At 42.7% G+C, this 16,360-nt stretch overlaps 1 protein-coding gene across 3 annotated transcripts in view; it reads left to right on the forward strand.

Annotated features, from left to right (window-relative positions):
• Positions 1 to 16,360, forward strand: part of SHROOM3 (shroom family member 3) — a 329,764-nt gene that overhangs the window by 236,572 nt on the left and 76,832 nt on the right. The window contains exon 1 of one of the 3 annotated variants that reach the window (XM_027544826.1): positions 15,406 to 15,896. The exons of the other annotated variants lie outside the window; for them this stretch is intronic. The gene's annotated coding sequence lies outside the window, so the exon portion shown is untranslated. Of the gene's footprint in view, positions 1 to 15,405; positions 15,897 to 16,360 lie in introns of those variants that run through there. 3 annotated transcript variants of the gene reach the window in all.

Below are 16,360 nucleotides of genomic sequence, written 5' to 3' on the forward strand. Positions count from 1 at the left end.
TGAAGAATCCCACGGACAGAGGAGCCTGGCAGGCTACAGTCATAGAGTTGCAAAGAGTCATACAAGACTGGACTGAAGCGATTGAGCATACACACATGCATCCTCTACCATGCCCTGCAACAGACATGGATAAGAAGGATGTGGTCCCTGCCTTTTAGAATCTAACCGTCCATCTAGTTGTCAGAACCCTGGAGTATATTACACTAGAGAAGGCTGTTACAGGCTAAGAAACAGAGTCAGGCAACCCTTGAGTTCTGTAGAGGATGAGATAAGGTAAGAGAAGCACTCAGCGGAGAGACATAGTGTTTGTTAAGTGACAAAGTTTATTAATATCAATAATAGCATCATCCAGATAGATATTAGCTCCCAGGAGTAGATGTAATACAGAGCGTACACTCTGTATTAAAACAAATAATGCTTCCAAGCTGTGTATAAGTACCAAAACTTTAGTCTATAAATTCCAAGAGCTGGGGTAAGGCTAGAAAGGTTGGGGAAACGTTTTAAGAGACTAGGACTTAACATAAACAAAGAGAACAAAAACAACATGGACTCATGAAAACAAGGTGATGGGCATGGGTGTAATGACCTGGAAGCATTAATTCACCCAGTACCAGCATGTGCCATGCACCTTGGGCATCGAGATGAAGGAGTTGTAATCCCTTTCCTAACGCACCTAATCTGGGAGGGGAGATTTTTGTTTAATGACACCAGTGGCTCTGTTCAAGGTAAAATGTGATAAGAGCTATAGAAGATGATTCAATGCTGTATTTTTGAACATTCAGAGGTAGGAGAAATTGCTTTTGGTTAAGAATAACAGATCAAATTGCCAACATCCACTGGATCATGGAAAAAGGAAGAGAGTTCCAGAAAAACATCTATTTCTGCTTTATTGACTATGCCAAAGCCTTTGACTGTGTGGATCACAATAAACTGTGGAAAATTCTGAAAGAGATGGGAATACCAGACACCTGACCTGCCTCTTGAGAAACCTACATGCAGGTCAGGAAGCAACAGTTAGAACTGGACATGGAACAACAGACTGGTTCCAAATAAGAAAGGGAGAACATCAAGGCTGTATATTGTCACCCTGCTTATTTAACTTGTATGCAGAGTACATCATGAGAAATGCTGGGCTGGAAGAAGCACAATCTGGAATCAAGATTGCCAGGAGAAATATCAATAACCTCAGATATGCAGATGATTCCACCCTTATGGCAGAAAGTAAAGAGGAACTAAAAAGCCTCTTGATGAAAGTGAAAGAGGAGAGTGAAAAAGTTAGCTTAAAGCTGAACATTCAGAAAACGAAGATCATGGCATCTGGTCCCATCACTTCATGGGAAATAGATGGGGAAACAGTGGAAACAGTGTCAAACTGTATTTTGGGGGCTCCAAAATCACTGCAGATGGTGATTGCAGCCATGAAATTAAAAGACGCTTACTCCTTGGAAGGAAAGTTATGACCAACCTGGATAGCATATTGAAAAGCAGAGATATTACTTTGCCAACAAAGGTCCGTCTAGTCAAAGCTATGGTTTTTCCTGTGGTCATGTATGGATGTGAGAATTGGACTGTGAAGAAAGCTGAGTGCCAAAAAATTGATGCTTTTGAACTGTGGTGTTGGAGAAGACTCCTGAGAGTCCCTTGGACTGCAAGGAGATCCAACCAGTCCATTCTGAAGGAGATCAGCCCTGGGATTTCTTTGGAAGGAATGATGCTAAAGCTGAAACTCCAGTACTTTGGCCACCTCATGCAAAGAGTTGACTCATTGGAAAAGACCCTGATGCTGGGAGGGATTGGGGGCAGGAGGAGAAGGGGACGACAGAGGATGAGATGGCTGGATGGCATCACCGACTCGATGGACATGAGTTTGAGTGAACTCCGGGAGTTGGTGATGGACAGGGAGGCCTGGCGTGCTGCGATTCATGGAGTCACAAAGAGTCGGACACGACTGAGCGACTGAACTGAACTGAACTGAAGAATAAGAGAAGTTTCATTGAGTAAAGACTATATTTTGCAGGTCCTGAGAGGTTGGCAAGAATTTCCTTAGTAGAAATTGGAGTTGAAGAAGGAACCTCCATCCAGACAATGGAAAATGTGAGTCAAGTGCTAAGGAGGGAAACCAAGGCATGCTTGCAAAATGGTAATTACTGGACTCATTGACAAAATTCAGTGAGTCAGTATGGATGGAATCAAGCAAAGTGAAATGTCCTTCATTTGGGAAAAGGCACAATTTTTAAGGGGAAAATATAGTAACTTTCCATTTACTCAAGGGAAAGAAGAATATTTTGGAGTGATCTGAGGCTTTCCTCATATTCCACTAGACATATAGGCAAAAAGTATTTTTAAGTAGCTTTCTTTATCTTGGTGCTCTGAATGGCACTAAAGTCTCTACCTACACAGGATAAATGTGCCCATTTTCCTTCATCCTCTACAATAGTAGTCCCCAGTGTTTTTGGTGCCAGGGACTGGTTTTGTAGAAGACAGTTTTTCCATAGATGGGATGGGAGTGGAGGGAATGTTTTCGGGATGATTCAAGTGCATTACATTTATTATGTACTTTATTTCGATCATTATGACATCAGCTCCACCTCAGATCATCAGGCATTAGATCCCAGAGGTTGGTGACCCTTGCTCTAGGAAACAGCAAGACCTCGTCCTCTGGTGAAAGTGGCTTGGCCTGCATTCTCTTGGTCATGCAGGATGGTGTGAGCACAAGGCCTAGGCTTCAGAGTCAGGCAACTGTTTTAACTCTTCATTTCTGCCCCTTCTACACTTTGACCTTAGCAAGTTACATAAAATCTGAGCTTCCGTTTCTCTTCTGTAAAACAGGACTAGAAATGGCTACCCTGAGGTATTGTTGTAAAAATTAGAAATAAGGTATATAAATCCCAAGGCAGGAGTAAAACTAATACTGGGCACAAAATGGATGGTGACTGGTACTATTACTCATAGGCTACGCTCAGCTGTTTCTGGTCTACCATTGAGAAACGGCAGCCAGCAGCCTGCAAGGACCTGCCCAGGACTCTGCTATCGTATTGCCTTTGGTCAATCAAACACCCTCTGGACACCTCCCACAGGTGCTGATTATAAGAACTTTAAAAATAAATTTTCTCCCCCATCTTATCTTCTGGTTCCTAGGCAGGAGCAACTAAAGTATGCTGAATAATGCTGACATCCGGCTTGGAGTAGAAAAGTTTCCTGAACACCTGCTGGGAGAAAGTTGTACTTAAAAGCAAACAAGCTGGAAAGCAGAGAACGTTTTTCCTCTTAGTGGAATCTACATGTGAAAGTATAAAATAAAACTGTGTGACTTGAGGCAAATGAAAAAAGCCTAGTAAATGAACTATTAATCATAGTGCTTGGTGACTAGACTCTTTTTTTTAAAGCACATTGTTTGTAGCTTTTTTAAAAAATAAGGGGAGACAAATTGGCTTAAGTCAGTAGTTAAAATGAGACTGCCAAAAAAGTAAACAGAAGCTGCATTTCTTTGTTTTTATTTGCAGAGCTAGAGACCCCAATACTTCAAGAACAATGAAGTTGCCCACTAGGTAGTGGAAAACTTTTATTTTCAAAAATAAGTTTACAAATGAAGATAAGGTAATTAAAAAAAAAAAAACTAAGAGATTTAACTCCCTTTAAAAAAATATGTAGACATTAAATACCATGCTGCCTAAATTTCATTAACAGTAAATTGTCAAAGCAAGTCATTTACATTTTAAAAATTCCGGTTGGTTTTACCCTAACAGCCTTTCTTGTTTTTATCTCTTGAAGTTATACTTTTGTAGCACCATGGGTTGTTCTTAAAGCAGCGTTTAGCAATGTTGATGTCATTTAAATACTTAAAATACTTATGTATATTTAGGGTTTCCCTTGTGGCTCAGCGGGTAAAGAATCTACATGCAATGCAGGAGACCTGGGTTCGACCCCTGGGCAGGAAGATCCCCTGGAGAAGGGAAAGGCTACCCACTCCAGTATTCTGGCCTGGAGAATTCCATGGACTATGTAGAGTTGGACACAACTGAGCGACCTCCACTTTCACTTTTCACTTTCAAGACTTCCTATAATACAAACTTAGGAAGAAAACCTAGTCAGTAGAATTGATGTCTTGATGCTATGAATAAGATGTCCTTTTTGAAAGGCCTAAAATTCTGGATATGATAGAAAGACCAAATCAATTAAAAGAATAATAATTTGGTTTTGTTGATGTTTTGTATCATTATGAAGAAATAATTGTTGGTGTTTTTGATGAATTCTCTTTGTCAGGGGAGGAGCTCTTTACAATAAAAAAGAGTTTGTAAGTAGTGGAATATCATGGTGCCTTTAGACATTAAGACACATTTCTTTTTTGGAAAAAAGATTTATTTGTTTATTTTCTTTGATGGGGGGAGGCTGTGCTGGGTCTTCATTGCTGCAAGCAGGCTTTCTCTAGCTGTGGTGAGCATGCTTGGTGCATGCTCCGGCTTCTTATTGCAGTGAATTATCTTGTTGCGGAGCACAGGCTCTAGGTGCACAGGCTTCAGCAACTGCAGTGTGTGGGCTCAGTAGCTGTGACTTGAGGTCTCTAGAGCACTGGCCCAGAAGTTGTGGCTCACGGGCTTAGTTGCTTTGAGGCATGTGGGATCTTCCTGGGCTAGGGATTGAACCAGCTGGGCTTTGCCATTGCAAGGCGGATTCTTGACCACTGGACCCCCAGGGAAGCACCAAGTTACATTTCTAGAAACCATTTGTTCAATATGTATGCCAGTTTATCACAGTATCACCTGTCTTTGTTTCCAGTTGTGCTTTGTATTTATATATTACATATGATTAGATTCAGATACTCAACTAGACCATAAAACACCCCTCCTATGGCCCCATAGGCATGCAGCTGTTTTCTTCTCAAGTCTACGCTGCCCAGTCTTTCTTCCTTTTCTTCTCTTATCTCCTGCATTGTCTCAGTGGCAATTTCTCCCCACCCAGCCACCACGCAGGCACTCAGACAAGGAAGCAGTCCTTGTTAAAATACAAGCTGCAAACCAGTGGCAGAAATTGCACTGCATTGCATCCCTAAATTGATTATGCCTCCCTTTCCTCACACCTTTCCCCAGTCCTTATTTATCTTCATCTATATCTTCATTAACTTATTAATATTTTTCTAGAAAGAAAAAAAAATAAGGTTTACACCTTTCATCAAAACATTTTGGGTTATGTCCCAGAAAAGATTTCAATCCTCAGTTCTTAGGCTTCCTAGGCACCATCAATGCAGACACTCAGCTCCCTTGATAGAAAACAATGTTCACGCTTGTGTGCAGGCCCAGGTTAGGCTGAGAATGCTGGCTGGCTTAGCCTTGATTGCCCTTGGCCACTCCACCTCCCCAGTCTCCTGGTGACAAGGACGTACTGGTATTTGAAAGCACTCCAGCTGAACCCATGCTCTTAAGGACCCGTCACTTCTGGAGTTTTAACTTTCAGGGTTCTGGGCTGACAGTTCTCATTGTCACCTAGATCACATGTCTTTTTCTTTTTCCCCTTCACATACCAAGCACACTTCACCTTCTTCCGGAAGGTTGCTGCCGCTGATGGGAGGTGGCAGCTGTTCACAGTTCACGTCAATCCTGTTTGGAGCTTTAGGACTTAAAAGGGAAAACCCTTTTGCCAGCACGACTATAGTCACTTTTAAGCTAGTGAGATTTCATTGTTTGAATTGTGCTTGACCTGAGCACTTTTTACAAGTGAATTTACAAAGTGGCTTTTCTCCCATGAAATTTGGACCAAAATTGAAATGAATATCCAGAACTGAAGATTTTACCATCATTCTCTGGCATGGTCATCATTCTCCTCTATGCAAAGTTAACTGTGATTATAAGTACAGCCTAACATTGAATATTCATTGGAAAGGCTGATGCTGAAGCTGAAGCTTTAACACTTTGGCCACCTGATGTGAAGAGCCAACTCAGTGGAAAAGACCCTGGTACTGGGAAAGATTGAAGGCAGGAGGAGAAGGGGACGACAGAAGATAAGATGGTTGGATAGCATCACCCACTCAATGGACCTGAGTTTGAGCAAATTCCAGGAGATGGTGAAGCCAAATTCCAGGCAAGCCTGGTGTGCTGTATAGTCCATGTGGTCACAAAGAGTTGGACATGACTTAGCGACTAAACTGAACTGACTGAACATTGAATAGGCAGGCATTATGCCAGGCATTCTTCTAAGTGTATCATATAAAGTTTTACATCTAAAAGTCCAGCAAGTGTATGACTCAGGTTCAGTTTTAGCTCTCATTTTATAGAAGAGAACATTGCTTCAGGGAGCTGGTAATGACCAGCCTGAGGTCACATAGTAGGTGCTATGGCCAGGATTCAAATCTGAATATTCTCCTCCCAGAGACTGCACTATTAACCACGATGCAACACTGAACCCACAGGAGTGGGAGCCCACCCTAGTGGTAAAATCAATGAGCCCATCACTTCCCATTCAGTTCATCCTTCACATGCCACCAGCATGACTTCTTGAAGGTACAGATCCAATCATGACACTATCGGAAAGTGTTTCTCACTGCCTACAAAGGAAAGTCTAAATCCTGAAAGTGATCTAAAAGCCTCCTCTGCTACCATCTGCCTCTGTAGCTATGCTGTTCACCACCTGCCCATTCCTGCCATGTTTCTTCCGGTTCCCCAATCGGTCTGTGCTATTTGATACTTCGGGACCTTTAAACATGTTCCATCCTGACCTTTTCCTCCTCTCTTCCTACCCAAGTGAGCTCGTGTACATCCTACAGAACCTGTCTCAAACAGCTTCTCTACATCCTTCCCGGACATAAATCTCCTCTCCTCTATTTGCTACCAGCACATACATCTATTTAGTGAGATAAAAAGAGATACTATGTTTGAGCTCTTGTGTGCTAGGCACGGGGATAGGGCTGAGCACTTTGCATGGTTACCCCACTCCAGTACTCTTGCCTGGAAAATCCCATGGATGGAGGAGCCAGGTGGGCTGCAGTCCATGGGGTCGAGAAGAGTTGGACACAACTGAGCGACTTCACTTTCACTTCTCACTTTCATGCATTGGAGAAGGAAATGGCAACCCACTCCAGTGTTCTTGCCTGGAGAATCCCAGGGATGGAGGAGCCTGGTGGGCTGCCGTCTATGGGGTCGCACAGACTCAGACACGACTGAAGTGACTTAGCAGCAGCAGTAGCAGCAGCAGCAGTGGTTACAAATCTTGAGCCAAAAACACAATTATGGGAGAAATGTATCTGTTTCCTTAAAAAAAAAATAGACTATAATTTCTGTTTTGAGACCTCATTCAGCAAGGAGACACAAGCAGTGTCAGCCAACCCATCTCTTCCAGCTCCTAAGGTTGCAGCTGAGTTGTGAGGTGCTGAGACAAAGTCCAGGTGTGTATGTGTGTGTGTGTGTGTATGTTGTAGGGAAGTTGGATAAAGTTGTCCCTTTGGTCTCCATGTCACCATCTCCCCATGCTGGTGTCTGACATGTCTGATCACATCCAAGTTGGGGTAGTGGTGTCTGCAGCCTCCTCAGATCCATCAGGCACCTGTGCCCTCCTTGGGTTTACCAGACACCTTCTGCTTCTCCTGGACCACTCTGGGTTAGGAGGATTGGTGAAAGCCTGAGCCTCTCTCCTGCCCAGCTGTACTGCATAGACATTTCTTTGATTCCTCCTCTGTGCTGAGTTCCCAGCAGCTCTTGGATTGAGCCAATTCTCCAGGCTTTTGCTTGGGATCGGAACCCCCGTAGTTTCTGCTCTCAAATCATTTCACCTACCTGGAGCTTCCATCTTGCATTGGGTAGCATTTAGAGGGGCTCCAGCTTCTAGCTCCCCTTCACTTCCCTTCTGACTCTCCTTGCCCTTCTTTATTCATTCTAGAAAGCTGTAATGTCTTTTGGAGAAAAACTGGCTCTAACTGAGTATTCTTTCAGATCTTAAGTCTGGATTCTTTTATGATATAAAAATTCTGCTGAGTCATCCCTTCCTTGGTCAGTCAGTGACACTAACTGGGAGGAAAGACAGGACTATGAGGAAATCCATTGGCGGGAATAAGAACCATTAATATCTCACAGTTACTCCTGCCTCCCAGAGACACACACTGAATGATTGGTTCATATAATCTTTGCAAAAACCAATGGGAGGTGTAATTATTCTTATTTTATAGAGGAAAAACTAAGGCTTAGTGAGATCAATTAACCTCGCATACTGCTAGCAAGCTCTTGAATCCAATTCATGCTCTTGACCATAAGACCTAACTATCCTTATCACCTTCTACTGAAATAATTTCTTTAGATATCTGAGTTTCCCAGTAAGTTGAGCTCCTTGAAGTCAAGACTACAACCTCATCCATCCTGTATGCTTCATACCTTGCAGTTAGCAGGTGCACTTAGTAAGTGGTATTTGAACTGAAATGGATGAAGGAGAGAGAAGGAAAAGGCAGAGGTGGAGAGGAAAAGGTAAATGGGAAAATTCTCTTATCTAAGCTCTTCTGTGAGCTTAGAAAGTTCTGAGAATCCTACACAACTTTTAAAGGAAATAAAATGAAACTGTATTTTCTGACATGGAGTTGTTGTTGTTCAGCTGCTCAGTCATGTCCAACCCATGGACTGCAGCACACCAGTCCTCCCTGTCCTTCACCATCTCCCAGAGTTTCCTCAAACTCATGTCCATTGAGTCGGTGATGCCATCCAACCATCTCATCCTCTGTCATCCCTTTCTCCTCCTGCCCTCAGTCTTTCCCAGCATCAGGGTCTTTTGTAACAAGTCAGCTCTTTGCATCAGGTGGCCAAAGTATTGGAGTTTCAGCTTCAGCATCAGTCCTTCCAGTGAATAGTCAGGGTTGATTTCCTTTAGGATTGACTGGTTTGATCTCCTTGCAGTCCAAGGGGCTCTCAAGAGTCTTCTCCAATACCACAGTTCAAAAGCATCCATTCTTCGGTGCTCAGCTTTCTTTTATAGTCCAATTCTCACATCCATACATGACCACTGGAAAAACCATGGCTTTGACTAGATGGACCTTTGTTGGCAAAGTAATGTCTCTGCTTTTTAATATGCTGTCTAGGTTGGTCATAGCTTTTCTTCCAAGGAGTAAGCATCTTTTAATTTCATGGCTGCAGTCACCATCTGCAGTGATTTTGGAGCCCAAGAAAATAAAACCTGTCACTATTTCCATTGTTTCCCCATCTATTTACCATGAAGTGATGGGACTGGATGCCATGATCTTAGTTTTTTGAATGTTGAGTTTTAAGTCAACTTTTTCACTCTCCTCTTTCACCTTCATCATGAGAGGTGTCTGAAATTATTAAATGAAAATGCATGTTAGAAAACAGTGTGATCATCTATTGGAAAAAATATGTTAATATTAACATACAAAATGATAACATGTCAGCATCCATAAAAGAGAAGAGCTGGAGGAATTTCCACCCAACAATGGATAATGATTTGGGGAGCAATTTAGGATTACATGGGACATTCATTCTATATCTGTTATTTCTGTAATACTTGAATGTTTATAAAGAATATTATCCATTTTTAAATTAGGAATATCAATGTTTAAAAAGAAAAGCATGTTATCCTATTACAGATTTTACACTGTACTGTATACTGATCACCTTACATTGGAGCAGGTAATTATAATGACATAAACAAGTACAGGAAATGCTTCTCTATTCTTTCAAAATGACAATACACATCTTGCATCATACCATGAATCCCCCCATGAGCCTGTTAAGTAGGTATTCGTGGTTAACACTTTGAGCTGTGCTCTCTTCCATCCTGGTGTGAATCCTGGCTCTCTGTCTTAGTACCCATATGACCCCGGGCAAGTTCCTTAATCACTGTGTCTTTTCTGTGTCACTACGTATAGGTCTGCCTCTTGCCTTTTAAATGCTGCACGATATGCTTCACAATTAATTTAACCATTTTCTATATGTACATTTAGGTTGTTTCCAGTCTCCAGGACGTGTTTCAGTCTTTCAAACTAGAAAGAATATTGTCAATCCTTGTCTCCAGTATCACTTGAAGCTGCTGACCTGTTGCTTAATCAGTGAACCACCCTTCCCTGCTAACATTGAAAATGGCCTTTATCTCTTATATTTCCATTTTGCTGTCTTCCTTCACCGACAAAAACTGTCCTTCTGCTAGTTCTGTTCTTCATTTCGCTTCTGTTTAGACCTATACAGATTTGAAGGAGAAGGCAATGGCACCCCACTCCAGTACTCTTGCCTGGAAAATCCCATGGGCAGAGGAGCCTGGTAGGCTGCAGTCCATGGGGTCGCTAAGAGTCGGACATGGCAGAGAGACTTCACTTTCATGCATTGGAGAAGGAAATGGCAACCCACTCCAGTGTTCTTGCCTGGAGAATCCCAGGGATGGAGGAGCCTGGTGGGCTGCCGTCTACGGGGTCCCACAGAGTCGGACACGACTGAAGTGACTTAGCAGCATACAGATTTGATACTGGATCCTACAGCTGACCCACAAAACCATGCTTGCTGCTGTTGAGTGCTGTGTGTGTGCTTAGTTGCTCAGTCGAGTCCAACTCTTTGCAACCCCATGGACTGCAGCCTGCTGGGCTCCTCTGTCCATGGGATTTCCCAAGCAAGAGTACTGGAGTGGGTTGCCATTTCCTTCTCCAGGGCATCTTCCCAACCCAGAGACTGAACCTACGTCTCCTGCATTGCAGGTGGATTCTCTACCATCTGAGCCACCAGGGATGCTGTACGGACATGCATTTGTAGTGTCGCAGATAGTAACTGAACTTTGGCCTACCTAGTCCTTCCCTATTTTCCTTGGGTTCTGACCTTTGCAAGATTCTAAATAGCTTTCTTGGTAATAACTAGGTTGCATAAAGGTCTTTACTTGGGGCCCTGGTCCTGAGGCTACAAAGAACAGCAGGAAACACAGAGGTGCTCTTGTCAGTATGAATCAGCTGCTAGCAGCAGAAGATGCCTTCAACGAAGAGAGAGAGTGAGGAAAGTGTCAGCTCCGAGGACTTGCAGGCTTACTGGGCTATTTATGAGAAAGGTCTCTGTGAGAGAGGGTAACTAACTCTGAGAAGCTGAAAGTATATAGGGTTTCCCCCTTTCCTGTTACAATCATCACTTCATGAAATAAAGTCTTTCCCAGGTTTAAAGCAGTCTTAAATGTATTTCCTTACTTTCAATATCCATTTTAACATTTTATTCAGTTAGGATGGTTGTTCACTTGTTTTTCACATTTTTCTGTGAGTGGTTCAAAAAAACAAAAATATTTGCCAAAGTGAATATTACATTCGAAGTTATGAAAAGTTCACATTAAACCCAAATAAATAGCCATTTGAGAAGGGAGGACCCCATATGTTCTTCCTAATATTTTCTCTCTGAATCAATCAAGAGTATTATTTCTGATTTTCAATATTCAACAGATTTTGACACTGTTTTTCTAAGGTGTCAACATCCAAAAGAAGAGCACAGATGAAACAGGGAATTTATTGTATAGCTATGGCAAGAGCTTATAGTTGCTGTTACTGTTACTATTTAGCAAAGAGTCATGTTTCAAATACTTACATTCTTCATATGAAAACTTTATTTACTTGGAATAATAGAAAAAGGCCAAACTGAATTGGTAAGAAGTAATGGTTGACTGGATTTCCCTGGTGGCTCAGGTGGTAAAGAATCTGCCGACATTGTGAGCCACCTGGATTTGATTCCTGGATTGAGAAAATCCCCTAAAGAAGGAAATGGCAACCCATTCCAGTATCTTTGCCTGGGAAATCCCATGGATAGAGGAGCCTAGCGGGCTATAGTCCATGGGATCACATAGAGTTGGACATGACTGAGTGACTAACCCCACCTCCACCTGAATAACTGACTATTCCTAAGTGACATTTAAGAAAGTACAATATATATTAAAAACTTATTACCGTAATATAGAAAAGAAGCTAAATTTGTGAAATAAATTCAAATCCAAATCACATATATGATTTCTATATGTAGTTTCTTTAAAGATATAACTAAATGTATTAGACTAAAATTTAAAAATTCAAAGAATAACTGCTGAGATTGGAATTTAGAGACATATGGCAGTAATCCTAAATGTCTTAAGCTTTTTGTTTGAAAAAGACACTCATTCTCACAGGTTTCTCCTTAGTAATAAGACCTGATAATCGTAGTGGAAAGACAAACTTTTAAATGTGTATACAGAATGAATCAGACCATTCGAATTGTGTCAGGTCCTTAATCAGTATAGATTAATATAATGTGATTTTAAATATTTTTAGGTTATCATATTTAACTCAAATTGAAATTTGGGTTTGCAGGTTAAACTAATTAAGAAAAGTGGGAAGGGACTTCCCTGGTGATCCACTGGTTAAGATTTCACTTTCTAATGCAGGAGGTGAGGGTTCAATCCCTGGTTGGGGAGCTAAGATCCCACATACTTCTGGCCAAAAAACCAAAACATAAAACAGAAGAAATATTGGAACAAATTCAATAACTACTTTAAAAATGGTCCACAACAAATATATATATATATATATATATATATATATATATATATATATATATATATATATTTTTTTTAAGAGAGAGAGGTGGGAAGAAAAGGAATTGGCGAAAGTTGGGGAGGAAAGGGCAAAAATGTGCCTCTGACCAAGTGTAAACCATATGGTACGTAAATTATGTCATAATGCGTGTGTGTTTAGTTGCTCAGTCATGTCCGACTCTTTGCAGCCCCATGGACTGTAGCCTGCCAGGCTCCTCTGCCCGTGGAATTTTCCAGGCAAGAATACTAGAGTCAAATTTCCTACTCCAGGGGATCTTCCTGACCCAGGGATTGAACCTTCATCCCTTGCGTCTGGTCTCCTGCATTGGCAGGCAGATTCTTTACCACTAGCACCACCCTGGGAAGCCTTATATCATAATAAAGATGTTTAAAAGAATCATAACTTTAAACAAAAGAAAAAATATGCAAACAGCAGGTTGCGGATTGGCCAAGCAAACCCTTTCTCTAAGATTAGGTTGTGTATTTTTCATATTTGTTACCCCCTCGTAAAATATTGTAGCATGTTTAAAGCTTTATTTCTTGATCAGTATATCTGTTTTCACTAGAAAAAATAAAACGCTCTGGATTCTAGTGTAATGCACTATTTCTGGGAGTGATCTTGATGTCGGAACTAAAAGGCAGCATGACTTGACAGAAACCGTCTTGGCATTTATCCATATATACACCTGATACGTGTAACTGGTTTACAGTCATTTATCATTTATGCTTTGGGAGGAAGGGATGGGCCATTTTGAAGGGGAACTGAAGGACCCGGTGAGGGAACTTACTCCTAGCTCAAACAGAGCGCAGTTTGCCGAATTTTCTATTGCTGTGTAGATTTTTTCATTTCCAATCTCACCTTTGATCCCAGGAGATAATTTGTTTTCCTTTTATCTACAAGTATCTGGCAATACATCTAAATTATAGGTAGAAGTAAAAAGTGTTTTTCCAGAACCTGTGGTACAGCGGAAGCCCAGGAATTCCTGTCATAGTGATGGATTTAACCGGTGTCATGAAGTCTATGTGGGAGGTAAAAATTGGATCTAAAGTGTTTCTAAAACATTTTTTTTTAATTGCAGTATAGTTGATTTACAATGTTATGTTAGTTTCCAGTGTGCAACAAAGTGGTTTAAATATATATATATATTCTTTTCCATTATAGGTTATCACAAGATATTGAATATAGTTCCCTATGCTTTTCAGCAGGACCTTGTTTATTTTATATATAGTAGTTTGTATCTGCTAATCCCGAACTCCTAATATATCCCTTCCCCCCTTTCCCCTTTGGTAACCATGCATTTATTTTCAGTGGCCACAGTGTGTTTTGAATCGCCAATTTAAAGTGATGTTTTGCACAAGAGTAGAGGAATCTGGTCCAGCCTTACAAGGTTTCACCTGACCCTGGGCACTCAGGAAACAAGGTAGCAGGGCAGCAGGGGAGGAGGTCTTATCTCCTCTGCCTACAGAGCTCCTGGCTGCGTCCTCAGTTAATACGCCTTACTTCCTTGACATGGCGGCAGCTGCAATGTGCTTTCTAAGCAGTAAGGACTGACCACCTTGTTTAAAGCTTAAGTTCTGAGCATCATCTGCTTCCACCTAAATCTAGATCCCCACAGGACATTAGGACACAGAACAGGCAACATTAGCCTCCCTGCTTCTAACACCTAGCAACAATGTGGGTGGGTACTCCTCTGGCTGTGTGGCAGGTGTATATATATTTGTACATGCCTGTGATACCATGACAGAGAAGGACATGGCACCCCACTCCAGTGTTCTTCCCTGGAGAATCCCAGGGACGGCGGAGCCTGGTGGGCTGCCGTCTATGGGATGGCATAGAGTCGGACGCGACTGAAGCGACTTAGCAGCAGCAGTGATACCATGATGCAAAGAAAATACAACTTCAAGGGGAGGGGGGTAATACCTTGGGGGAGGGGGAATCCTGTTCTTGAAAATATCTATAAAGAGGTTTATTTAGTAGTTTTTGTAGCCCCCAATTCTTCTGCATTGTGCCAGGATATTATAAAAAGCACAGCCAAGTAAAGGCAAATAATATTAACTCTATGGGAACTGAGGTTTCTAGTTCCTACCTAATTAGACATTCTCTTTTCTGGGTCTATATGTGTGTTTATCACCCTAAATATAGAACCTGATATATATAAAATAATATATTAAAAACTACTATATATAAAATAAAATTTTAACAGGCATTCTGCTTGAGGGAGAAGAAATAAAGCCAATTTCAAACCTTACTGTTGATCCCTGGAGATGCATGTGAAAGTCATTAAGAAACGCACTTTTTACAGAAAAAAAAATTTTTTTTCCCACCTCTGTTAGAGGCTGGAAGAGCCTTTAAAGAAAGATGAAACTGAAAATAGCACCATACCCTCCTTAAGAATATTAAAGGAGTACCTCTATCTCAATGCAAAATAAATTCAGGTGTGTATACTGCCTAAGACCCCAAAGTTTGCAAAGCTGAATCCAGAATTTCCTGTAAGATTACAGTCATAACCTGTTAATAATCACCTGTTCCTCATCTAGAGATGATGCTCAGGAAACAAAAGAACTGGGAAGGGAGGTTTCAACAGCATTAGCTATCAGAAACAACCTGAAGCTCTCCAGTTGATTTATACGGGAAAAAGAACACACGGAGAAAAAGGATGGCTATTTTCCATGTAATGCGAGCTTTGTTTTTTGTTTTTTTTAAAGATGTGAACTTTTTACCTTGTTCATTCATGCTTCATTTGATCAATTACTAACTATATAGCCCCTGAAAAGCGAGCGCGGGCTTTTTGAAGTGGGTATTTTGTTCTGGGATCCCCCCCTTCACTTCAAAATGGGCGGGGAGGTGGAGTTAAGACACCTTTCTGACTGTGAACCGATCAAGCAGCGCCCGAGTGTGTGAGTCGGCCCCCTGAATACCACGAGGACCCGAGGACGTGGACGGCGGAGCGGCGGCGAGCGGAGCCCGGCTCCTGTAGCCGGGAATCCTTTTTCAAACCTTAGGGAGCTAGCGCTGCCATTGAAATGCAAATCCCGTCCTGAGCGGCCGGGCCAATCGGCGAGGCTTCCTGTGCGATTACCTGGTGGCGAGCGCGGAGCGAGCGCGGCCCCTCCGGCTCGGCCCCGGCGGCCCGGTAGGCGTGGTGATCGGGCGCCCCCGCACCCTCCGGGCCCGGCGTCCCGCTTCACCCCCAGCAGCCCCGCGCCCCGGGCTCGCGGCTGTAGCCGGGGCGCAGGGCGCGGCCGAGCCTCCCATTGTTAAGCGCGGCCCGGCCCCGCCGGCGATGCCCCGCGCCGCCTCCTCCGAGCGGCGGCGAGGTTTGAACTTGGCGTCGGCCCCGAGCCCCGCGCGGCCCCGGGGGGCGACCGCGGCTCGGCGAGCGGCGATGGTGAGTGTGGGACTCGGGTCCGCTTTCCCCGGGCGGGGCGGAGGGAAGGCGGGTACCCAGCCTTCTGCTCTCTAAAGGGTGTCTATTTCGGTCCCCGCGGCGACTCTGAAGAACCCTCTCTGCAAGGATAAGTCCTCGGGCGGGCTTTCTCTGCCGGCGGCCGGCCTGATGGGGGTAGGTGGCGCCCTCCGAGGGTCCTCCTGACACTCCTGGACCTTGGCCTTTTTTTAAAAAAATAATTTTATTAGGGAGGCAGAAACTGCTACTCCAAGAGGAAAAGAATTGCAGATTATTGACAGCATGAAAACTTTTCAGGAGAAATGATCTGTGAAATATTTTAATTTTGATAAATTGCTTCTTACGAGGGCTCCTACTGAGTTTAGAACGACTGGCCTTTCTTGGTTTTACTGGATTTGTTTCTGTAGGAAAGATCCCAAGAGTGCCTTTGAGGCGCATGCCTGCCC

Source organism: Bos indicus x Bos taurus, chromosome 6 (assembly GCF_003369695.1).
Source record: "Bos indicus x Bos taurus breed Angus x Brahman F1 hybrid chromosome 6, Bos_hybrid_MaternalHap_v2.0, whole genome shotgun sequence".
Classification (NCBI taxonomy): Eukaryota; Metazoa; Chordata; class Mammalia; order Artiodactyla; family Bovidae; genus Bos; species Bos indicus x Bos taurus.